Source organism: Acomys russatus, chromosome 8 (assembly GCF_903995435.1).
Source record: "Acomys russatus chromosome 8, mAcoRus1.1, whole genome shotgun sequence".
NCBI lineage: Eukaryota > Metazoa > Chordata > Mammalia > Rodentia > Muridae > Acomys > Acomys russatus.
In genome coordinates, this window is record NC_067144.1 from 62096312 (window position 1) to 62122122 (window position 25811).

The window sequence follows — 25811 nt, forward strand, 5'->3', positions numbered from 1 at the left end:
CCTGTCTCTGTCTCCCTCTCCCTCACTGTCTCTTTGTCTTTGTCTCTGTCTCAGTCTCTCTCTCTCTGTCTCTCCTCTCTCTTTCTCTCTTCTTAATGAATCTACCTCTCTTCCAACTCATGGATCCTAGGTAGGAGAGAAAGAAGGTTAATAGGCACAGAAAAAAGTTGCCTTTTGAGACTCAGTTCATTGAGGTTATTACATTCTTTGTTGTTAGGATTCCAGCGGACATGTTATACAGTAAACCAGCAAAACCCAAGCAACCACAGCAGCAGGAACATTAACAAATTCTCTAGAACATTTTTCTCTAGGACCATGTTGAAGCAAAGCAATGTGAAGTGAAGAGGCCAAGAGATTCACAGCAATGAAAAAAAATGATCCCTCTCTTTTTTTTTTTTTTTTTTCTGGTTATTTATACCCTTCCATAGTATGTAGAGGATGCTTTTCCACTGGTAAAGACCATGTCCCTGCACATGGCAGTTCCCTACCAGCAGAGAAACTTCATGCATCCTTTCATGAGATAGTTTCACATCCTACACTTGGAAACAAAACAAAAACATGTTACATGCATTAAAGCAGGATCTCCATGATCGAGTAAACAGTACAATAATGGAGAGGAGCCATGGTGAGGGCCTAGGATCAATGGTGTCACAGAATCCAGAGCCTTTTACCATACCAATGACTCCTTGTAATGAATACTTACAAGTAAGTTGTTTGGACAAAAGGATTTACTGTGTGACACACTATGACACACCACAGTGTCTATGGCAATTTTTTTCCTTCTGGGGGACAGTTGTATGTTACACTAGGAAATTAGTTGGTCTGGAGTATGTGGTATGAAATTCACAAATAATTAAGTTAAAATTTAAAAGTTAGTAAAAATAAAATAGCATTATGAAATATAACATATGGTGCTTTTCAAAATAAATATTAGGTTAACATGTTTCCTAACATATTTTCAATTTCAAATATTTTCAATACTTTGTTACTTACAATTCTGGATTTTATTCACCTAAGGAAATGTTAATTTTCTTCTCTGTTTCAGATACAATTGTCCATTAGATTGTTGGCATTATCTAATATGTGTATTGTTCAGAGAAGTTATTGATTCTGTGTTTGATGTGACAGTATATTTGGTAAAAAGTGGTTTTGGCTCCTTGAGTTACTCTTCAGTTTCGCTAAAGTACTTTAAATATGTCTTGCTAGCCCTTTTTAATGTTATTATTCGTAGCTCATGCCAGCGTGTGGTCTCACAGCATGTCACTCTGATGTCTTATATAATCGGTGTTGATCACAAGGCTGTCATTTTGCCTGGTCATCATACAGCCTGTCATAATTGCCATAAATGCAGAGAAACAGTATTAATAAAACAAGGGCATATTGAATTCTCAAGTCAGCTGAGCTTTGTGCATTGGTCTTTATATTTTTTAGCTTGTCAGGTTGAGTAGAGCTGTGATATCCTCTATCTCACTTTGCTGAAATTATTCTTTTTGTGGGAGGATGGTTCTTTTAATATCAATCCTGTGTAATATTTTCATCTCTATTAGTGTAAGCTAGTAATATAGGATGCTTAGTTTGTGTTGCTCCTTGTAGAATAACTCCTAACACTATTTTTTTTATTCATTCACTTTACATTCCAATTGTAGTCCTATCTTTCATTGCCTCCCAGTCCCACTCTCCTTCTCTCATACCCCTCCCCGCCCAATCCTCAGAAAGGGGGAACCCTCTTCCACTACCATCTGACCTCAGCCTATCATGTCTCATCTTGACTGCCTGAATCCTCTTTCTCTGAAACCTAGGGAGAAGTGATCAATGATTGGGCACCAGAGTCCATGTCAGAGGTAGCCTCTACATGCCACATTATGACACCCAGGAGGAACCTCTGTTGCCTTTCGGCTACATCTGAGCAAAGGGTCTAGGTCTTCACCATGCATTGTCCTTGGTTGGTGCATCAGTCTTTGTTCACCTTCACTCTGACTGGATTTTTGGCACCATTGGTCTCCTTATGGAGCTCCTGTCCCCTCCAGGTCCCAATTGTTCCATAAGACTCTTCGAACTCTACTCAAAGTTTGACTGTGAGTCTCAGCATCTGCTTGGATCCATTTCTGAGTGGGGCCTTTCAGACGACCACTACAGTAGGCTTCTGTCCTGTCCTTTCTGGTCAACAGCTTCTGGGGTCTCTTCCATTTGTCCTTATGAAGATTTCCTTCTTGGGTTGAATTAACCCAAGAGAAGGTGACCAGCCTTTGGGCCTTTGGCATTCCAGCCCCTCCACAGAACTGGATTCTAATGAGTCCATCCATCTGGGAAAACATAGCTTCTTTTCAGTTTTTGTTCACACCTCTCTAGGAAGGATTAGGAGGTGTGGCCTTGTTGGAGAAGGTGTGCCATGGGTGGGGAGACTTTGAGGTTTCACAATCTCCCGCCTCTCTCTGCCTTCTGTTTGTGGATCAGATGTGAGCTCTCAGCCACTGCTCCAGCGCCATGCCTGCCTGCCTGCCTGGGGCCATGTCCCCCACCATGGTGGTCATGGGCTCACTCTCTGAAACCATAAGCAAGCCCCCCAATTAAATGTTTTCTTTTACAAGTAAAAAAAAAAGAATTCCTTCTTTTTAATAGTTGAGTAGCATTCTATTGTATATATAAATCACAGTGTCTGTATCCATTCTTTGTCTGAGGGACATCTAGATTTTTTCCAGATTCTGGCTATTACAAATAAAGTTCCAGTGAACATACATGAGCTAATTTCCTTGTATGGTGGAGTATCTTTCAGTTATACGCAAAGGAGTGATATAGTTAGGTCTTGAGGTAGAACTATTCTCAATTCTCTGAGAAAGTGCTAGATTGATTTCCAAAGTGGTTTTACACGTTTGCACTCTCATCAACAATAGTGGAATGTCCCCCTTCTTCACATCTTCACTAGCTTGTGCTGTCATTTGAGTTTTTGATCATAGCCATTTTGAGTAGTGGAAGGTAGAAGCTCAGAGTTGTTTTGATTCACATATCCCTGATGACTAGGGACACTGAGCATTTCTTTAAACTTTCTTAGAATTTTGATATTCCTTTGTTGAGAATTATCTGTTTAGTTCAGTACTCCATTTTAAAAACTGGATTATTTGGTTTGGTGGTGTTTAATTTCTAGAGTTCTTTATAGATTTTGGATATTAGCCCTTGGTCAGATGTAGGGTTGTTGAAGGTCATTTCCTAGTTTATAGGCTGTCATTTTGTTCTGTTGACAGATGTCCTTTGCCTTACAGAAGCTTTTAAGTTTCATGAAGTCCTATTGATTAATTGTTGATCTTACAGTCGTAGCAATTGGTGTTCTGTTCAGTAGGTTATCTACGGTGCCAATGAAGCTCAAGGCTCTTCCCCCAATTTTTGTTCTAATAGATTTAACATGTCTGGTTTCATATTGAGGTATTTAATCCACTTAGACTTTAGTTTGTGAACAGTGATAAATAAGGTTTTCTTTCATTTTACTACATGTAGACATCCAATTAGACTCACACCATCCGTTGAAGATACTATCTCTTCTCCATTGTATGATTTTTGTTTCTTTGTAAAAATTCAAGCGTTCATAGGTGTCTGGGTTTATTTCTGGGTCTTTGATTCAATTCCATTGATTCACCTGTCTGTTTGTATGGCAACACTATGCTGACTTTATTATCACTGCTTAATAGTATGCATTGAGATCATGGATAGATATACCTCCAGAAGATCTGTTGTTGTATAGAATTGTCTTAGATATTTGAGGTATTTTGTTTTTACATATGAAGTTGAGAATTTTTCTTTCAAAGTCTTCTTTGTGACGAAGTATATGGTCAATTTTCAAGAGGGTCCCTCAAGGTGCTAAGAAGAAGGCATATTCTTTTATTTTTGGATGAAATGTTCTGTAGGTATCTATTAGGTCCATTTGATTCATGATGTCTGTTAGTTTCATTATTTCTCCATTTAGTTTCTGTGTTTGTGATTGGTTTATTGATGAGAGTGAGATGTTGAAGTCTCCCACTATTAATGCATGGGGTTAGATGTGTGTTTTAAGATTTAGTAATCTTTCTTTTATGAATGCCGGTACTCTTGCTCTTGGGGCATAGTTATTCTGGATTGAGATGTCATTTTAGTGTATTTTTCCATTGATGAATATAAAATGTCCTCCTATATCTCTTTTGATTAGTTTTGCTTGAAAGTCTATTTCATAAAGAGAAATTAAAAACTTCTTATAATTCAATGAAACTGAAGGCCTAACATACCCAAACTCATGGGATACAATGAAAGCAGTGCTAAGAGGAAAGCTTATAGCACTAAATGCTTTATAAGGAAACAGGAGATATCCCATACTAGCAACTTAACAGCACACCTGAAAGTTCTAGAACAAGAAGAAGTAGACATACCCAAGAGGAGTATATGGCTGGAAATCATAAAACTCCTGGCTGAAATCAATAAATTGGAAACAAAAAATTTTTTTCAAAGAATCAACAATCTCAAGAGCTGGATCTTTGAGAAAATCAACAAGATTGGCAAACCTTTATCCAAACTACCTAAAAGTCAGAGGGAGAGTATTCAAATAAACATAATCAGAAATGAAAAGGGAACCATAACAACAGACACTGAGAAAATGCAAAGAGTCATCAGGTCTTACTTCAAAAGCCTATATGCCACAAAATTTGAAAATCTAAATGAAATACACAATTTTCTTGATAACTACGAACTACCAAACTGAATCAAGATCAGGTAAACAATCTGAATAGTCCTATCACACTTAAGGAAATAGAGGCAGTTATCAAGTCTCCCAACAACAGCAAAAAGACTAGAACCAGATGGATTCAGCACAGAATTCTACCAGACCTTCAGAGAAAAGCTAATACCAATTCTCTTCAAACAATTCTGTAAAATAGAAACAGAAGGAACATTGGACAATTACCAAACTCATTCTATGAGGCCACGGTCACCTTGCTACTTAAACCACAAAAAGACTCAACAAAGAAAGAGAGTTTCAGACCAATTTCTCTCATTAACATTGATTTGAAAATGCTCAATAAAATACTCACAAACTAAATTCAAGAACACATCAAAACTATCACTCACCATGACCAAATAGGTTTTATCCCAGGTATGCAGGAATGCTACAATATACAGAAATCCATCAATGTAACACATCATATCAACAAACTGAAAGAAAAAACCCACATGATCATCTCCTTGGATGCCAAAAAAGCATTTGACAAAATCCAACACCTATTCATGTTAAAAGTCCTGGAGAGAGCAGGGATAGCAGGCACATACCTAAACATAATAAAGGCAATATACAGCAAGCCTATAGACAACATTGAACTAAATGGAGAGAAACTTAAATCCGTTTCACTGAAATCAAGGACAAGACAAGTGTGTCCACTCTTTCCTTATCTCTTCAATATTATACTTGAAGTCCTAAGTAGAGCACTAAGTTAACTAAAGGAAGTCAAGTGGATACAAATCAGAAAAGAAGTAAATCTATCACTTGAAGGAGAGATAAGCCTATTTTTGTTATGATGCCAAGTGTGGGATCAGAACGGTCTTGTGAGGACAGATGAGGTTTATCCATTTGAAGACAAACCACTTTGTGTGGGAACTTGATTGTTGCCAGCTGAGAAGATCCCGTGAACAGACTCTGGAGGAGATGTATAAATGAGCCGCAAACTGGAGGCGGGGCCTTTGGAGACTTGGGATAGTTTGGGTTGTTCATTGCTCCTAGAGAGAACCTCTCAAGGGAAGGCTTCAGGGCTTGGGCTCCTGCTGAGGTTTCAGGTTCTGGTTACTCCAGGTTCCAGCAGAAGAAATCCTGCTGATTACACCAGGAGAATTGTTCCTAGGAACTGATATCCTTATGGTTTTGTTATACTTTAATCCTCTTTTTTTATTGTTTGGTTAGTCAGGTTATAGGGGATGTACCTTCTGTTAATATGTTAGTAATAAAATCTACCAGTTAAGAAAACTAAGCCTACAATCACTATTCTCAAATTATATGATAGTATACATAAGTGACCCCAAAAATTCTATCAAGACTCCTATAGCTGATAAACACCTTCAACAAAGTTGCTGGATACAAAAACAAAACAAAACAAACAAAAAAACAGTAGCCCTCCTGTATACAAATGACAAACAGGCTGAGAAAGTAGTGGGGGAAACTACACCCTTCACAATAGCCACAAATACTATAAACTTATATATAAAATACATATAACTTGGTGTGACTCTAACCAAGAAAATAAAAGATTTGTATAAAAATCTTCAATTCTCTAAAAAAGAATTTGAATAAGATTTCAGAAGATGGAAAAATCACCCATGCTCATGGATCAGGAGATTCAATATAATAAAAATGACCATCTTACCCACAGCAATTTAGAGATTCAATAAAATTCCCATAAAAATACCCATAGAATTTTTTTTACCAACATTGAAATATCAATTCACAAAATCATATGGAAAAAAAAAAAAACCCAGGATAGTTAAAACGATCCTGTACAATAAAAGATCTTCTGGAGGAATCTCTAGCCTGGATTTCAAGCTGTATTGTAGAGCAACAGTAATAAAAACAGCATGGTATTGTCATAGAAATAGGCTGGTAAATCAATGGAATTGAGTCAAAGACACAGAAAAAACCCACATACCTACGGACACTTGAATTTTGACAAAGAAGCCAAATCCATACAAGAAATATAATAGCATATTCAAGAAATGGTGCTCCTCTAACTGGATGGCTACACGTAGAAAAATGAATATAGATCCACATCTTTCATATTGCACAAAACTAAAGTCCAAATGGATAAAAGACCTCAACATAAAACCAGTCTCAATAAATCTTTTAGAAAACAAAGTGGGAAGACCCTTGAGCTCATTGACAAAAAAAAAAAAAAAAAAAAAAAAAAAACAACTTCCTGAAAAAAACACAAACAGCTCAGAACCTAAGATCAGCCATTAATAAATGAGACCTTATGAAGCTGAAAACTTCTGTAAGGCAAAGGACACTGTCAATAAAATAAAATGACAGCCTAAAGACTGAGAAAAGATCTTCACCAACCTTACATCTGACAAAGGGTTAATATCCAACATATATAAAGAACTCAAGAAATTAAACACCACCAAACCAAATATTTCAATTAAAAATGTCAGACAGAATTAAACAGAGAATTATCAACAGAGGAATATTGAATGGATGAGAAACACTTAAAAATCCGCAACATCCATAATCCTCAAGGAAATGCAACTCAAAAGTACTCTGAGATTTCATCTTACACCTATCCAGATGGCTAAGATAAAAAAAAACTCAGATGACATCACATGATGGTGAGAATGTGGCAAAATGGGAACACACCTCTATTGCTGGTGGGAGTGCAAACTTGTACAACCACTTTGGAAATCAATATGGTGCTTTCTCAAAAATTGACAATTATTCTACCTTAGGCCCTAGCTATATCATTCCTGGGAATATACACAATAGATGCTCCACTATACAACAAGGACATTTGCTCATCTATGTTCATAGCAGCTTTGTTCCTAATAGCCAGAATTTGGAAACAACCTAAATATCCCTCAACCAAATAATGGATAAAGAAATTGTGGTACATTTACAAAATGGAATACTATTCAGCTACTAAAAACAAAGAAATATTGAAATTTGTAGGCAAATGGATGGAACTAGAAAAGATCATCCTGAGTGAGATAAAAACACATATGGTATATACTCACTCCTAAGCAGATATTAGCCACATAATATTGGAAAATTACACTACAATACAGACACTGAAACATCAACCAAGGACCTTGTACAATGTGGACCTAGACCTCTGCTCAGATGTAGTAGCATAGTCTCCTTGTGGCTCCCATGTATGGAGAGTAGATATGCCCAAGGGCCTCCTCAGGATGGTGGTCAATGTGTGTTGGAGGCTCTGCCCAGCTCAGATTTGCTGGGCTCACTGTTCTGTCCCACTTGGTTCAGGCATGAAAAGAGCTGACTGAGAGAGTTCCAAGATGAAATCTGGTCTGATGCTCCTTGGGCCTCTTCAGTATGATGATACCCTTGCCCAACTTACCTCTGCTGTTTAGCTCTCTGTGTCCCACATGGGCCAGGCAGGTGGGGAGTGACTGGAGAGAGATCCACACCCAAAGCTGTTGGGGAGTCCCATGGCCCTTCTCAGGATGACAGCTCATGTGAGCTGTGGCCTGCACCCTACTCACATCTGCTGGTTTGCTTTCTGTGTCCCAGATAGGCCAGGCTGGAGAAGAGTGGGTAGAGAGAGTTCCAAGGCCAAAGCCACTTTTGCATATCCCAAGGGCCTCCTCTGCTTGTTAGCTGGCTGTTTCCCAGATGTGAACTAATATTTGTGCTGCTGCTTGTGCTAAAATTCCAGCAGTGAAAAAAATTTAAAAGATGCTTATTATTTTATTGTACTAGAAGTTGATATGTCCATGATTAAGGATAGAACATCAGATATCCAGTAAGGGCATATGCATAGCATTATTCCATGGCACATGGCAGAAAACATGTATCTTGGTTTGATAGATATTCCCCAAAAGTTCATGTTGGGTCAAGGGTTTTTAATACTTGATAGTTTTGAAATTTTATAAGTTATAAACTAGTGAAGCGAGCCTTTGGTCACTAGGTGCATGATGTGAAGAAGACTGTAGGGCGTATGCCCCTTCAGTCTTCTCTTAGCCTTTCCTGGCAAAATTAATAGACCAAGTGATATGAACTGATCCATTAGTCCCTTTTAAGGAGGGCAGGTGATCCTATTCAAAATAGAGAGGAGCTATTTGCCTAATTAATTTGTGATGTTTCAACACTTTATTGCTTCTATATATCCCACTCTAGTGGGAGACCATTCAGTCAATACAAACCATAGCTATAAAAGTGTAGCATGGATGTGATGGGATAGGTGGTTCAGTAGCTAAGATCCCAAGCTGTTCTCGTAGAGGACACAAGCTGAGGACCCAACAGCAACATCAAGCCCCTCATGACCACTTTTTACTGCAGCTTCAGAAGAAATGATGCTCTCTTCTGACCTCCATTGGCACTGCAGTCATATACAAAATCCTGAATGCACACACACACACACACACACGCACGCACGCACACACGCACACACAACTTGAAAAGATTAGAGTATAGTTAGAACACATGTATTAATGCAGAACTATGGAATCTTTATTCTATGATTAAATTATTCTAGAATTTACTTTACATACCCCCCCTACTTGGCTTATCTAGAATATTCATTTTGATATTTACAAATGCCTTTGATGATAGTCAGAGATATGGCTTAAATAAATGGATTTACTGTGGGTTTCTTATGAAGGAACTTTCAAAAACCAACCAACCAACCAAACAACAACAATAAATAGACAACTACATGGCATTAGCTGATTATTTAGTCTGTATATATTCGTTATCATACACACTTTGCACTATGTCTCATTTGTTAGTAGTCGAGTTTTGGCCAGAAACATACTACATTTCTGGATTACTGTTAATAACAAGTGTGTGTTATTTTGAGAAAAACTGCTTTGGTATATTTTTCCTCAAGAAAGTAAAAAAAAAAAAAAAAAGAAAGAAAGAAAGAAAAAACTATATAAAATTTCAATATCAGTATGATTGGTTTTAAAGCCTGAAATACAGGCCATACTGGATGTTGTAATTATTTCCAGAAACAAAGTAAAAGAGAATCAGCATTTTATGGGCCAAGACAATTAAGATCTGTTTAATTTTGTCTCTGCTTCAATATGTGATTAAAGCTGGATTTACTTTCTTTCAGCTGGTCATATTTCCTAGTCAAATGCAGTCTTGGAAATGAATTATGCATCAACTTAAATTAGTTACATTTAATGAAATCATTCTAGGAATGCAAACTAAGCACCACCTAAAGCAAATACAGAACCTGGGACTTTTGATGTGTATCGAGATCCAACTGCAGATTTTTTTTTTCTTTCTTAGAAGTAACTTTACACAAGTGCAGGGTCAAAAGCTGCTACTTACGGAGAAGGACTGAGTTGAAAGTGGGCAATTCCTATGTTATGTTTACACCATTATGCCATTTTCCCAAATTGTAGTGTTTCAGAATTTTTAAGTTTCTAAATCTGAAATACTTTTTAACTGGTGTAAATGATTTGTTTCTTTTAACTTCAGTAATGACACACCTACAGTTTTCATTTCTTTTAAATGTGTAAAATTACACTAGGAAGTTGGGGGGCAAAAAAGAACATAAGGATATTGGTGTTTTTCTACAGTTTAGTTTTTTGTTTGTTTGGTTTGGTTGTTTTGCTGTTTGTTTTTTGTTTGTCTTTTGAGAGAAGATTTCTCTGTGTATCCTGGGCTGCCTCGCCTCACTTTGTAAAACAGGCTGGCCTTGAACTCCCATCATCTTCAAGTCTCTGCCTCCCTGAGTGCTGGAATTAAAGGTATGTGCCACCATGCCCGCCTGTTTTCTGTGTTTTTATTTTGAATGGTATATGCATTGGCTTTTTCAATTTGATGTATCCTGTTTTCATTTCAGGAAGGAAATTAAGCTATATTATCAGGTCAGATTAGAATACTTTGATTCATAGAACAATTCTAGAAAAATATACTATCTTATTTTTCATGACAAAAAATATTTATATGACGCAATCGTAAATAAAGTGCTATTAAAATCACTAATCTACTTCAAAAAAGTAGAAACACAAACTTAGTTTGAAAATAAGGCTTTATGATTCACTATTGAAAATTTTGTAATATGATTTCTGTACTCTAATGTTTCAGGTCACATATATTGCTTCTAATCCATGAAAAGTTATGAGAGTTTAGTGGAATGAGAGAGCAATAACAGTTATAATAGATCTCCATTAACTTAGAGAAGAAACAATTAAATATGAATACAGTGTGAGGGAAAGTGATATAAAGGAGAGAAGTCACACTTTCAAAATCCCATGTGAAAAAAATACTACAAAAAAGTAATTAAATAAATATATTAATGAAAAACATATTGTAAAAGTTTGTGAGTGGCTAGGGAGTCTTACATTTACTTCTAGGAATTCTTTGGATAAAATGATGTCTTCTTGCTCAAACTAAACACATACATATGAATTATTGAAAATACTATGCTTCATTTTATATAATTGACCATAAATTTATAATACTCTGTGAGAAATCTGCTGAACTAAGTATGCGCTATTTGAATAGTTAGCTCTTCAATAATGCTTAAAAGACTAAAATTTCTAAAGTACTAGAGGAAGTGTTCCAAAAATGTTTAATGTTCTGATTCAGTCAGTGAAGTAGCAGGGACATTCCAGTGGTAGGGTGTGGGAAGTGACACCTGCTGGGGACATTTATAATTCAACATTCATATTCCCTAAGTTTTAATCAGAAACAGGACAAAGGGGTTTATTTGTCTTTGTTATGTTAAACATGAAGGTAGAAATCAGAGCTTCTCTACATGAGATAATAAAAGTTAATGTCAGACAAAAATACAAAAACTGAATACAGTCAATGGGATATGTTGCCTTTTCTACTCTCAGTTTAGTCTCTTGAAATTTATCTTTTTCTTTCTTTCTTTCTTTTTCCTTTTTGGAATTGCAAAGTAAATTATATAGTGAAAAAAAAAAACAAATAAAAAAAGATCCTTCCCTGAAGCATTATAGCAAACCAGAAACAATTTTATGTATGACATTTCTTGCAGCTGAATCTGATGAGAAACCGATCAAAGTCAAGGTGAATTCATTCTCTCATTTTCCCTTGTGAAGAGAAGTCAGATTGCAAAAGCTGCAGATAGAAAAACCTAACAGCAGCAATAGTCCAGAGACTACACAGAATCATTAAAGTCTACCACAACTGCAACATTGATGCATTTTCATTTTCATTTTATGTTTACCTGTATTGATGATTACTGTTGACTGTCAATTCTGCCGGGTCTAGAATCACCTAGGAACAAGCATCTGATCTATGTGTTGGGATGTTTGGACTAACTGAAGTGGACAAAGCAAATTGAACATTGGAATTCATCACTCCCTGTTCCCTGGGAGTATATATCACATGAATAGCTCCCAACATCATAACTACCTCGCCTTAATAGCCTGGTCACTGAAATTGAAAGTCTTTCATTACATAAATTGTTTTGTCAGGAATCTTCATCGGAGCAATGAAAATAATAGTTAATAAACTACTATAAATTTTGTTTTCTTCTAATAAAAAATAGATGGCACTAGATAACTGTTATCACTCATAGCAGACTATACCTATATTACATATTTCATAGTCAATTAATTAACTTCTGAAAATATTTAAAATAATTCATATTTGTATTGAATATATACTGATAGTTTTCCTTGACATTGTTCTTAGAACCCTGCAATAATGGCTTATTTTGTGGATCATATTTACTATGGATTTGGTATTATATGTATTCTAAATATGCTTTGAAGTAGAGTGTGGTGAACTGAATGATTAATGTCACCGTAGACTCAGGCATCCCAAGACTAGGTCACTTTATTTGTTGGTACCTCTTGGGGAGGTTTATTGCCATATTGGAGGAAGTATGTTACTGGATGTGGGCTATGAAAGTATGTAACCTCCATGTATTTCTTATTTCATCTCTTTGTTTTATGCTTGTCATGGTTTCTCAGATTCCTGTTCCTGTCATCATTCATTCTACTTGTTGCCCTACCATAGAGTACATGTGCCTGTGGAACTTAAACCCAAGTATACATTCCTTTACTTAAGTTGCCAGGGTCATGGTATTTAAACATGATAGCAAAGTATTAGATACATGACTGCATAAAATATAGTGTCCCAGAAGACAACATCCTGAACAGAACACTAATAACTCAATCTCTGGTCAACAATTAATAAATGGAAACTAATGAAACAAAAAAGCGTCTATAAGGCAAAGGCCACTGTCAACAGAACAATATGACAGCCTATAAACTAGAAAAAGATCTTCACCAAACCTACATCTGACCGAGGACTAATATCTAAAATATATAAAGAACTTAAGAAATTAACATACCACCAAAACAAATCATCCAATTTGAAAATGGGGTAGAGAGTTAAACAGAGAATTCTCAACAAAGGAATATTCAATGGTTTGGAAACACTTAAAGAAATGTTCAGTGTCCCTAGTCATCAGGGAAATGCAACTCAAAATAACTCTGAGATTTCATCTTATTCCTATCAGTGGCTAAGATCAAAAATTCAAGTGGTAGCACATGCTGACAAGGATGTGGAGAAATGGAAACACTCCTTTATTGCTGGTGGGAGTGAAATTTATACAACCACTTTGGAAATCAATCTTGTGCTTTCACAGAAAATTAGGACCCAGATGTAACACCCCTAGGCTTGTACCTGAAATGTGCTCCACTGTACAAGGACATTTTTTCAACTATGTTCATAGCATATTTATTCAAAATAACCAGACTCTGAAAACAACCTAGATGTCCTTCAACCAAAGAATGGATAAAGAAACTGTGGTACATTTACATAATGGAATAGTATTCTAGTATTCAGCTATCAAAAACAAGGAAATCTTGAAATTTGCAAGCAAATGGATGGAACTAGAAAAGAACTAGAAAAGGAAACCCAGACCCAGAAAGCCATGCATGTTATATATTCACTTATAAGTGGATATTCGGCCAGCATAGATGTCCTCTGAGAAACACAGCATGGGTTTGGATCAGATAGTGGAACTTGCAGCTGGACTCTAGGTGGAGAGCTCAGAATTATATGGAAGAGTGGAGGGTAGTGGTCGAAGGACCATTGTTGGTCAGAGCTCCACAGGTATACCATCAAGGCCAGCGGATCCAGAGCCATGGCAGCCTGTACAAACGGATGCAGCAACCAAGGAGAATACATGGAAAGTACTTAGCCCCCTATTCAGATGTAGCCGATGGACAGCTCACTCTCTATGAGTGTGGGGAGTGGTGAGAGAAGGGGCTTCCCTGTGATTTGATCATTGCCCCTTGGCAGGGTGGCCTTGCAGGCTCACAGGGTAAGGGGATGCAGGCTACCCTGATGAGACCTAATAAACTGTGATCAAAGCATGGGGGAGAAGTTCCCCCATCAAAGGTCTAGTGGAGGGGAATAGGGCAAAAGAGGGTGGGAGCGTGGGAATGGGAAGATAAGAATGAGGGGAAAATAATGGGGATGTAATGTGAATAAATTACAATTAAAGTTTTTAAAAAAGACTTATACCTAAAAAAAAAAAATGGTAAAAACAAATGGTTCCCTTGAATGTAAAGATAGGATGTATGCAGCTATAGACATATGATAAATACCTATCTCCAGTACTCCATAGATATAAAAATCTTTATTCACAAGTATTAATTGATTTCCAATAAAATTATACTTCTTAAATATACAACATTTTATTATTTGGGTATTATCTGAAGTTTACCTTGATAAGATGATATATAATATGAGGAAGGCAATGACTTTTAAATATGATACAATTCTAAGATCAACTTTAACTTTTAAAAATGTAAAAATGTTGCTATATCTGACATGTTCAAATTTTAGCTAGCATTCAAAGACGAACAAAATTATAGTCTGGTATTCAGAGGTTCTAGCTTATTAGTATTGTTAATAAATCTGAATTTTAATTTAGCCCAAGAAGAAATTTCTGATGCTTTCTTGGAGGGACACAACTTTAGTAGACACCAGGAAGAATGCTAATCAGATGAACATAAGGCTAGGCGATCAGCAGGGAGCTGCACCCTGTGCACACAACAAGGTTTTGGTCTTCTGTCTGAAACTGACCTTCCCAGGAGCTGCTTCTCTGGCTACATTTTGCAGATTACCTAGCACTCACACAAAGCACCTACTGGGTGATTTTCTGTGGTAGAAGTACTTATAACTTTTAAAAACACAAACATAATCTTAACTAACAAGTTTACCTATATTCTCCACTTTATGTAAACATAACTAAAAGTATGCAAGGTTATAATTGAATATAGTAGCTCTATCAAAATATTCTTGCTGATAATATTCAGTTTCAAGCTTTCAGTTTTTTAAGACATATTCATATAAGACTGGTTGAGATTACATTCTGGTTGAAATGTAATGACTTAACCTCAGCTCCTTGATGGTTCAGCTTTGGTACTTCAATTTCCAGAAAGTTCTAATGAACTTTTGTTCTCAAGTGTAGCAATACAATTTTGTGAAAATATCTCTTACCTTTAAAGAGCTGAAACTTTTACAGCACCTCACAGCCAAGATAATAATACATCTTGAGGTCACTTAAGATGTAACTGATACCCTGCAGTTTACTGTGCTGTTTGTTAAATCTACCATTGAAAGAACACTGTATCAACCATCATTGCTTGCTTTTCCCGCACAATCCAGTTTTTCAACTTAAACCAATGTTTAGCTTGAATCTTTAGTTATGTACTCTTTAATAGTCCTAACCTTGAGAGCATTGTGTACTGAAAAAAAAATCTATTGCAAACATTGTTCCTAATTTCTGATTTCTTTTGTCAAGCAAAGCAAAACAATAAAAGATATTTTTAGTGCCTTCTTTAAACACAAAATGTACTGCACTTAATAAAATACCCTAACAGTCTACAGTCAAGTTATTGATGTTGTGTCTTTGGTGTATAAGATATAAAAGAAATTCCAATAATGGTAGAACTAGGTTGGTAACCATGAAATATTTTCAGGCAAAGGACCTAGAAGACTGTACAAAATTATCACAGCATTCAATAAAGTCACATTTATAATCATAATTCTTTATGATGTATAAAATGAAAGGCTATATGTAAATGAGTTTTAGATATTGTTATGGAATCTGAATTCACATGGGGTAGAGAGGACAGTTCATCCTCTAACAGTTTTAAAAGGCCCCGACTGAAGATCTTGCTCTTGCCTTGCCTGAAATATACAAGTCCTTCCAATTATTTGTCCATGGTTCAGCAGCAGTGGGAAAAAGAGATTTGACTCAAAACTTTGCAGCCTTGTAATAGGTCAGTAGCATACCTGTCTAAGGGACTGGACCAATTTACTTCAGGATGGCCTAACTGAGGGCCATTGCTGCTATTTCATTGTAGTTAATGAAGCATCCCAACAGTCTCTGGGTCATAATATTGAAGTCACTAGGCATCACTCCAGAGTTCTTGTTGCCATCATCTCCTGCTAGATAGGTAGGTATCAAATGCAAATATCACTCAATATCAGAGGCTGTTACTACTAGACACTCCAAGAGTGACCTTTCAAAAGGTGGAAGTATTAAATCCTCTGACCTTTCTTCTAGAGGAAGGTATTGTGGTTGGCCCCACTGTGGAATCCTATTCTCTTTAATGCCCGCAACAAATTTGTTTTCTGTCCCACCTGTCACTGTCACTTGACCAGTTGAGTACAAGTGGCCCTGTGCTGGAAATGTGGAAGAGCTGAACAACAGCACCTATTTCTGAGCCTGTGCTGGAGCCCTGGCCCTGTGTCCACTTGCAATCTGCTCCATCCACTCACTATTGGTTGTTCACGACGTTCTATTGCTCTCTAAGCAAAAGCAGTCCTCAGTGACCCTATATGGAAGCCACACCCATATCTTCTAGCCTGTCTCTAGCAGCCTGCAGCTGTTCACATGTGCTCACAGCCAGCCACCTCAGCCTGGGGCCCAGCAGCATATGCAGGCTGCTTTTGAATTACCTCCCACTGGGTACCTCGGTACCTCGGAGCACCATCCAGCATTGGGGCCCCACCACCTGGGTCTAGGATTTTTTAATCAAGCCACCACTGGGGACTTTTTAAAATTGCAATCTTGCTGAGAGTTTACATGTCACATGTCTGACGACCATCTGGGTTATGAAAATGTCTTGGTTTCCAAGACGCCAGCTGCATTCAGTACCTCTCTTCTGTTCCACTGTTTTCAGAGCTGCAAAACTGCAGTGTCTTTAGGAACTGAAGTCCTATTCCACTCAACCTCTTCCTACCTTCCCTCTGAAGCTCTTGTCTGGCTCTATTCTTTCCTGCAGATGAGATGCACGCTACAAGAATTGGCCTCACTGCTGCTAAAGCCCTGGTACCAAGCATGAGTTTCTCTGTCATTTTGATTAATACATAAATTCATTTAGGTTACATTTTATCCTCCTCAGTCTCTGATAGCATTGATGACTAAACTAATGGTTGCTTGACAGCTAGAGAACACTCAGTTAGTTTCTTACCCCATGGTAATAAAACATGATAGTCTATTAATCAATTAATTAGCTAATTAAAACTACCAACTACTATGTCTCTTATTTAGAGAGATGGACATGTTTTCCTTAAGAATAGAATTTATGTTAAAATATAAATAGGTGTCAGATATAACTTTTAACATTCCTTTAGCTAAAGGACAGTGACTGCTCACAGCAATTTCATCTGTGTCTCATGGTAAATAATTAGATACAAGGCCTAAGGATACAAAAATTTAAGTTACAAAAGAAAGCGTCTAAGCAACATTTGAGAGTCTAAGAAGGTATTTACAAGTTGATAAAATAAAGGTATGAAATAAAGCTTCTGAGAAAGAACTAGCAGGTCTAAGAAGATATTTCAAGATTGGTAAATGCAAGTGATGAAGGTCAAGGCATCTACACAAGATGACTTAAGGCATCCAAAGTTAGATAAATGAATGAAAATCCTCAGAATTTTTTTCCTGTTGCTATGCTGTTATTGTATTAAGACTGTTAAGCCCTTTGACATTAATCACGGAACTCTGATTTATTAATCTAACTCTGACAGAACATTCCACTATATGATCAATCAAATACCATGGTTCCAAGCTCAAGATTTTAAATTTCCTTTGGTTTGTTTTTAAAGTACAGACTTAACATTTTTTCTCATTGTGCTAGACTTATACATATCCAGTCTTCTGGACAAAAAGAAGAAGCCGAACATTCACAATATGTAATCACACTGAAAATTAAGATCAAGTGAGCTTTTGCCCTTCTACTTCACAGAAGGCTTCTGACTTCCCAGAATTCACCTTAAAGAGTGTTAATGATGTTAAAACAAAGGTATAATGAAAATTAAGGCCTTGAGTTAAAGAGTAAGTTCAATCATCTAGCTTTTGTCCTATCCTCCCTCTATATTCCTAAACCCCCCTTTCTTTCCTTTCAGCTCCCATCTCCTTGCCTATGTAAGCAAGATAAAGGCAAAGAGAGACATTCCTGTGTTTCCCCTAATTTTTTATCTGTATAAGATCAATAATTACTTATGTCCACCTCCTGATGAGATTAAGCCCTTGTAGATCAAGCGAGCAAACAGCAACCTATACAATGCCCCCTCCCTTCAAGGGAATGGGGCATCGTTCTCTTAAAGTTTCCTCAGGTTCAATTGGGGCAAATAATACCTTGGAATGGACCACCCAAAATCGAAGAGAATGGTTAAGCAATCTAGTGATTGCGTTTGTGTTTCAGTTTCTAAAAAGGCTTTAATTGTACCTTATAATGAAGGTTATGGCTAAGTCATTGCTATAGAATTTAGTATACTGATACAAAAGATGGACATGTCAAATACTTGTCAGATTTTAACACAAGAATATATATCTTAAGTCTAACAGATAGATAGATATGACTCTATCGATATATGTGGAAAATAGTTGAATAAGGTCTTCAAAAGCCTCAGAGACACACAGATTATGGCATTTAAAGTTGTTCTTACAATCCTAAATTTCTTCAACAACAAGACAAGTTAACTCCTGACAAAACCCAGCCAACCTCAAAGAAGATGATGAGCATCAAAGAGCCTCCTTATGGACATGGCTTCAAAGGTGGCAAAATAACCACTGGGCAAAATGTCCTCGCTCCTGCCACAAACAGAATCTGGCTAAAAATGGGCAACTTAGATGCAGGCCGCACTCTGCCAAGTCAGGGTAAGCAAGTCCTCAATAGGTCCTGCCCTGCGAACAAGTCTGGCAGAAATATTAGGCCAAAAAGCAGGAGTTGAGGCTCCAATGTTATAAAGTGTATTGGGTGACTGGTCAGGCAGTAAACTGTCTTAAGTCAATTTGTACATTTTGGAAGCTGAGAACCCACACTGCTGCTTCACTCAGGAATTCAAGTTTTCTTTTTCAAGTCTCTGAGGGGCATTGAAAACAAGATAGTATAGTTTTACAAGCAAGTTTAGTTGATTAGGGGACAAGATCTTTAAAAAGCACCTCACTACTAGGTATTACATGCTTTACACTACTAGGTATTATCCATGCTTTATTGAATTTTTGTTCATCATTCTAATTAGATTTTCAGCAAGATTATTTTCCTCTCCTGCCCAGATATTGGCCTTCAGCACTTTATTAAGCCAATCAGTGAGTGAGGAAGGAATAAGATTACAAAATGCTACCATTAGAATAACAATACCAAATTCCAGCAGGTACTCAGCTCTTTGCTTGTTCAAAAGTCAACACTTAATAGAAAGACAACCTTTATGTAGTGTAGAAAGATGTTACCCCAACAAAGAATAACAAGAATTTAACAATAGCAATGATTTATATTGTCCAAATTATTATGAAAAATTTAAGAAAAGAGTAAAAGTAATAATAACAACACCTGAAAATCAGCATCAGCCTTCCTGACCATATCCACAAGTTGACATCTAAAATGAAAACAGTCTTGAATATTTGTATTCAAGAAGAGAATTAATAGTGAGAACTATTCAGAAAGATTCCTTTATTGCATCCTTTTTAAAATTTTTATTTGATTAATTTATTCAAATTACAACTCAATTGTTATCTCCTCACTTGCATCCTCTCATTCCTCCCTCCCACTTTCACCATATTCCCCTCCCCTAGGACTATGACCAAGGGGGACCTCCTCCCACACTATATGGTCATAGGCTATCAAGTCTCATCTTGGTAGCATGCTTATTCTTTCTTTGAGTGCCAACGGGGCTCCCCAACAAGGAGAGGTCATCAAAATAGGGCACCAGAGCTCAAATTAGAGTCACTCCCTGCTTGCCACATAACTATGGAGAATGCCCTGTCCATTCGGTAGACCAGAGTAGGGGTTCACATTCTTATATCAATTTGTAAACTGTGTTTTTATTCCTCAAACTTTCTTCCAAGTGGTCTTTACAATATACTGTGTGGTGGTGGTGGGGGGGATGAGTGTAAGGTGTGATATGGAGTCCAGACTGGTCAAGATTGGGGTGAATTAGCCAATAATTACTGTATCTTCAGGAATGTTAACTTGTGAGTTTTAGGTAAATAATGGAGTTCAAGGTTCTAGCATTAAGTGAATTCAAAAACTGTTAATTGTCTTAATTAGTTTTACATTGTTCAGTTTTATTATCTATGTTGAACAACTGAGAAATTCTATAGAGTAACCTCAAATTTCTCATCTTGTCTTAATCTCCAGAGAAAGGAGATAACAGCTGTCCAACAAATGACCCAGTTTTGGGTGCTGTTAAGAGTAATTAAAATAAAATTTAAAAATGACACCACTATGTACTACATTATTGTCCATGTTTTATCAAATTCAATTCCCACAAAGATTATTTTTGTTTCCTCTTAATTTTAATTATGATGCTAATACATTCCATTTTACTTAAAATTTACTTTGCATGAATGTTTATATACCATTTTCAAATGCACATTTTAAAACATCTGTTTCCATTATGTGTTCTCTTATTACGATTTTTTATTCTGCAGCTGTTCTTTCATTGACTCTGATACCAAAGTTTATTTTTCTTGATTTTTCAATTTTGTTTCTTAGTTTTCAGAGGAAATCTTCCATCAAAGTTTAGATTAGGCCAATCAATTTCCTATTATTTCAAATCTATATTTGTGTGGCAGTTTATAATTTGCTGAAAAGAGATGTGAACAGTGTTGATCTGAGCATATGAGGAAATAACAACCACAGATGGATCTTCAGGGAGATGAGTTTAGGCAGACACCTGGCCTTCACAGCTTCAGATTAGACCACTGATCTGAAGTAGAAATGGACCGTAGAATGCCTTGAAAAGGAAGGAGAAAAGTCAGAGAAGATCTGATATCTCCTCAAACATGGGCAATATATTTTTTTCAGAATTAGTTTGTATATGTTTCTTAATACTCAATTCAGAAACAGATAATAGATGTCCTGATTTTTAAATCCAAAGGGAAGAAAGATACCAATCAATCTGGGAGCATATTTTCATTTTAACTTTAACATATGTATACTGCCATTATGTCTACAATTATGCACATATATATTAAATATTATTCTATTACTTGACCATATAAAATGAAGAAAAATGAATACAGAATTTGGCCATTTTTACAGATTTAAAATTTTCCATTATTAGCATGCATATGAAGGAAGAATGATGATGTTGCCTAACAGGCTAAAGATTTAAAGTGGGTTTGGTAGTATTATAACATTTTCAGTTTTAAGGCATTTGGGGTTATTTAAATAAGTAATATTATCACTAAAGTGTTGTTAAAATAGCTATTTTTGAAGGTTTGGGTGATTTCTAACAGTCCAGCATCATAACAATAATAATTCCAGAAATAAAAAACAAACAAACAAAAGATGAGCGCTGTACTATTGACTGAACATTTAAACTCTGCCATTTTAATATGAAAAGTAATGGAAATGGTATAACTTCCCTGGATATTTTTTCAATTTATTACAATTAGAACAGTTCTTTTCAACATCAGGCAAATCTCAAAATGTTATTTATCAGTAGAGATGTAGTTTTCACTCTTAGGCATCATCTTTTCAATTAATATGGAGATATAAACTGCAAATATTTATAAATTTATTTCCCTGATTAATTCCAATGTTCAGAATCTCAGCATGATAGATTCTTGCATAAGATTTCAGTTCTACAGAATATCATAAAAAGAATTTCATACTAACAACACTTTACTTATATAAATAACAAAATTTATGACTATGAATACTAACATCCAATAAGGTAGGTCAAAATGTAATATCTTCTTTCCTTCTTGAAAATTATTTCTAATAATTTGAAGAAGTAGTGAGAAAATTTACATTCTAGCATAATCCATATTAAAATTTTTATGAACTTTATAAATAACTAAGTTCTGAAATTTATATATACCATACTAATTTAATGTACCTGTGAAATATTTAAATAAAACTTAATGCCTTTCAAATATGTAGGTGTCCATCAACCTAGTAACATTTATTATGAACCAATCCGGAAGTCTCTGTCACTTTATAACAGGCATGGTTTATTTTGTATAGTGATCTTACAGATTTGAAAAAGGGTTACTTCATTATGGATTAATTAACCTTGTTTCCCAGTACACTTTTTTCCTCATCCTAAAAAGTATCCATAGTTTATTAGCTATGGCAATGGCAGTTATAAACTGTAAAAACAAAAATATTAAAATAGTATTATTGTGTTATAAATGGCAAAAACACCAATAGAATTAACTTCTTTTCTAGACAAGTTTATTAACACTTATTTCTACTTATAATTATCATTAATTGTACACAATAATAATTTTCGTTACACTATTTCCATTTGTACATTTCATATATATTATATAAATTGCACTTTCTGGATTCACTTCAATGCTTGGAGTCTCAGGATAATATATTTCTGCATAAGATTTTAATTGTACAGAATATGAAAAGAATAATAAAGATATAAGAAAAATTATACATACATATATAATTTTGAAGGATTTACTCTCATAATGCTTTTTTGCCCTCCCTCACTCCTGTTAATACCCTCCTCTTTATTCGATTGCTATGTCTTGTCACTTTTTTACAGTTTTAGAAAAGTATAAAAATAATTAGGCTTGGCAAAAGTAATCTGTCACCTTATGTTAATGTTTTAGGAATACTGTAAAAAATTAAATAATTGCTTCATATTAGAGAATTTTGAATTTTCATAAAAACACTGAGGTTTGCAGTCATGAAATATAAGCTAAACTTTCTTTTATACCACCAAGAAAGAGAAAAAAGAAACATCATACAAAAATATTGAAAAGATACTTGAAATTTTTACATGAATAGCTACACTAATTGCTGAGGCCATTCCATGCTCACATAGCTATTAATCAAAGACAGAATGATAAATACATGCTGTAGTTTATAAACTCCTTTGGAAACTATTAAAATAAATTATTCATGTGCTGTATGCTCGACTAAATGTGAATGTATTGTGCTACATATTCAAAGATTTAATTCTTTATAAATGGGATATTATTTCAGCGATGCATATCTACACAATATCCTTAGATGAATTATTGGGATGATTATGTTCAGGGCTATTTAAAATATGAAAAATACTCAGGAACTATAATAAAATATCTTGTATGAATTACTAGACGAGTTTAAATGCAAAGTTCAATAAATTGGACTTTATTTTTATGAGATTTTAATTATAAGGCAAGAAATGATAAATGCTGATACTTAGAAACCAGAGCATCCTACCTACACCCAAAATGTTCTCATTTCATGCCCTTTCTTATCTCGATCCTACATGTCTCTTTCCTACTTCCCAAGAGTCTCCTTCCCACATTCCTGACTTTTTGTTTTCTTTTGTGACCCACTAACTTTAAAGAGGACCTTCTGTGTGACCTGAGATTTGGAACTATCTATTAGAGCTTATTGGGCTATTTGGTATACAACTGGAAACAGTGACTGACCTTGCTCTCATCAGTGGCTAATAGCTCAACAAAGAGTAAAAGATTTTAAGCGTACCCCTCACCAGTTTGATTGTTGACATCCCTAGTGTTTTGCACAACCAGTGCAGAAACATCAGATAATGTAAGATAACACTTGCAATAGCTATGTCATGCCTGAAATATAGCTTTTCACATCACTTCTATGTTACAAAAAATTATATCAGCTCAGCTTAGGAAGCCAGTAACTGACACAGAGACTGAAACATACTTTAAAGCTGCAAGCACTATGCTGGGCAGAATCTAAACTGATTTTAATCTACTTTTAAACTAAAATAAATTATTCTAAACCTCATAACATACATATATCCCAAGAACTTGTCAATCTGGTCCTAGGAGGCTTCTTCCTCCTTCTCCCATTAACTGTCACTCTCTCTCTCTCTCTCTCTCTCTCTCTCTATATATATATATATATATATATATATATATATATATATATATATATATATATATATATATATATATATACCCTCCTCCAGGAAGTCCCGCCTTCCACCTTCCTGTCTTTCTACCCATCTGATTGGCTAAACTGAGCTTTATTGACAGTTGTTACATCCACTCAAGCTATTGCTTCACACTTTTGGATTTATGTTCTCAGAGCCTTCATGAGACTAGTATAAATGGCTTCTTTAGGAATGAGCACCCAACTATCATGTGTTGTAAATATCTTGGGCATTCACGAGTCTCTGTATCCAGAACTATTTCCTAATTACTTGATGTTTGTCATAGAAATTCTATATTTCTTCCTTCTTAAAAATTTACATACAAATTATTTCATAAAATGAACAAATGTGATTGCTTTTCCTTTCATTTTCGAATGTTTTACCAAAAAATATTTTCTGCAAGTTGCTATATGGTAAAATTTCTGCAGTTTCTGGACCACACAATTCCCTCTGTAGAACCTACTTCACATAATATGGTCCCAACCATGTCAAACACAATGACTAAATGGTAGTGCCTGCCTAGATGATAAAACTTAATTTGAACAAATAAAATTGGGTAGTCACATTTGTCTTTCCCGGAATGGTGGAGTAAAGAAAAAAAAATCTCACACTCCATTTGAATCCACCTTGCAAATGCCAGGGTTGTACACTCTCTTGAAATTTTTCTGAGTGGCTCATCTTCAATTAATCCATGTTAGCTACAATGACTCAGAGAAATATGGAGGTTGCTCCATGTTTAGATACAGCTGACTGAAAGACATATGAAAAGTAGTTCCAGAAGGTATGAGAGGGTCCAAAATTAGTACGCCCTTCCTCCTTTCTGTATGAATTATACTGTAACAGACATTTCTCCTGGTGTGCTTTGGCAGTATCAATTGACCTCAGAATATATTCATAGATGTATAAGAAGATTTCTGCAAAGGATATCATTTGATTAACTATCAGCAGATATTAAATTTTCACATTTAAAAAATAAAACCATATGAAAGTCAGACCCCACTCTTCACTCAACTGTGAAGAACGTCCTGTCCATTGGGTAGATCTGGGTAAGGGTTCGAAGTTTACTGCATGTATTGTCCTTGGTTAGTGCCACAGTTTGAGCAGGACCCCTGGGCCCAGATCCCCCCATAATAATGATCTATTTGTAGGTTTCTAGGACCTCTGGGTCCTTCTATTTCCCCATTTTCCCTTGCTTCTTTCACATGAACTCTGGTGTCTCATATTTGACCACGGCCCCTGGATGGGGAGGCCTGGTGGCACTCAGAGGAAGGATAGCAGGCTACCAAGAAGAGACTTGATAACCTATGAGCATATACAGGGGAAAGAGGTCCCCCTCAGTCACAGTCATAGGGGAAGGGAGTAAGGGAAAAATGGAAGGGAGGGAGAAATGGGAGGATACAAGGGATGGGATAACAATTGAGATGTAATATGAACAAATTAATAACTATATTAAAAAATAAAACCATAAACCAAACATTTGTCTCCCTAGGATATGCATACTTTTCATCTCATAAAAGATATCTTAAGTTTCTGGCTTAGTTTATTCTGTGTTTCTTATAAATAAATTATAAATTATTATTAAATGAAAACTTACTTATGTTGCTAAGTTCTATAAACATTGTTAAAGTACATTGTCTACCATCCTTATGTATGTACAAGGCTATGTATAAGTCACAAAAATTGAGATAAATGTATTGCCTGTGTAGGTCTATCCAATGGCAAGTTATTTATTTAATATAAAAGTAAGTTGAATGAA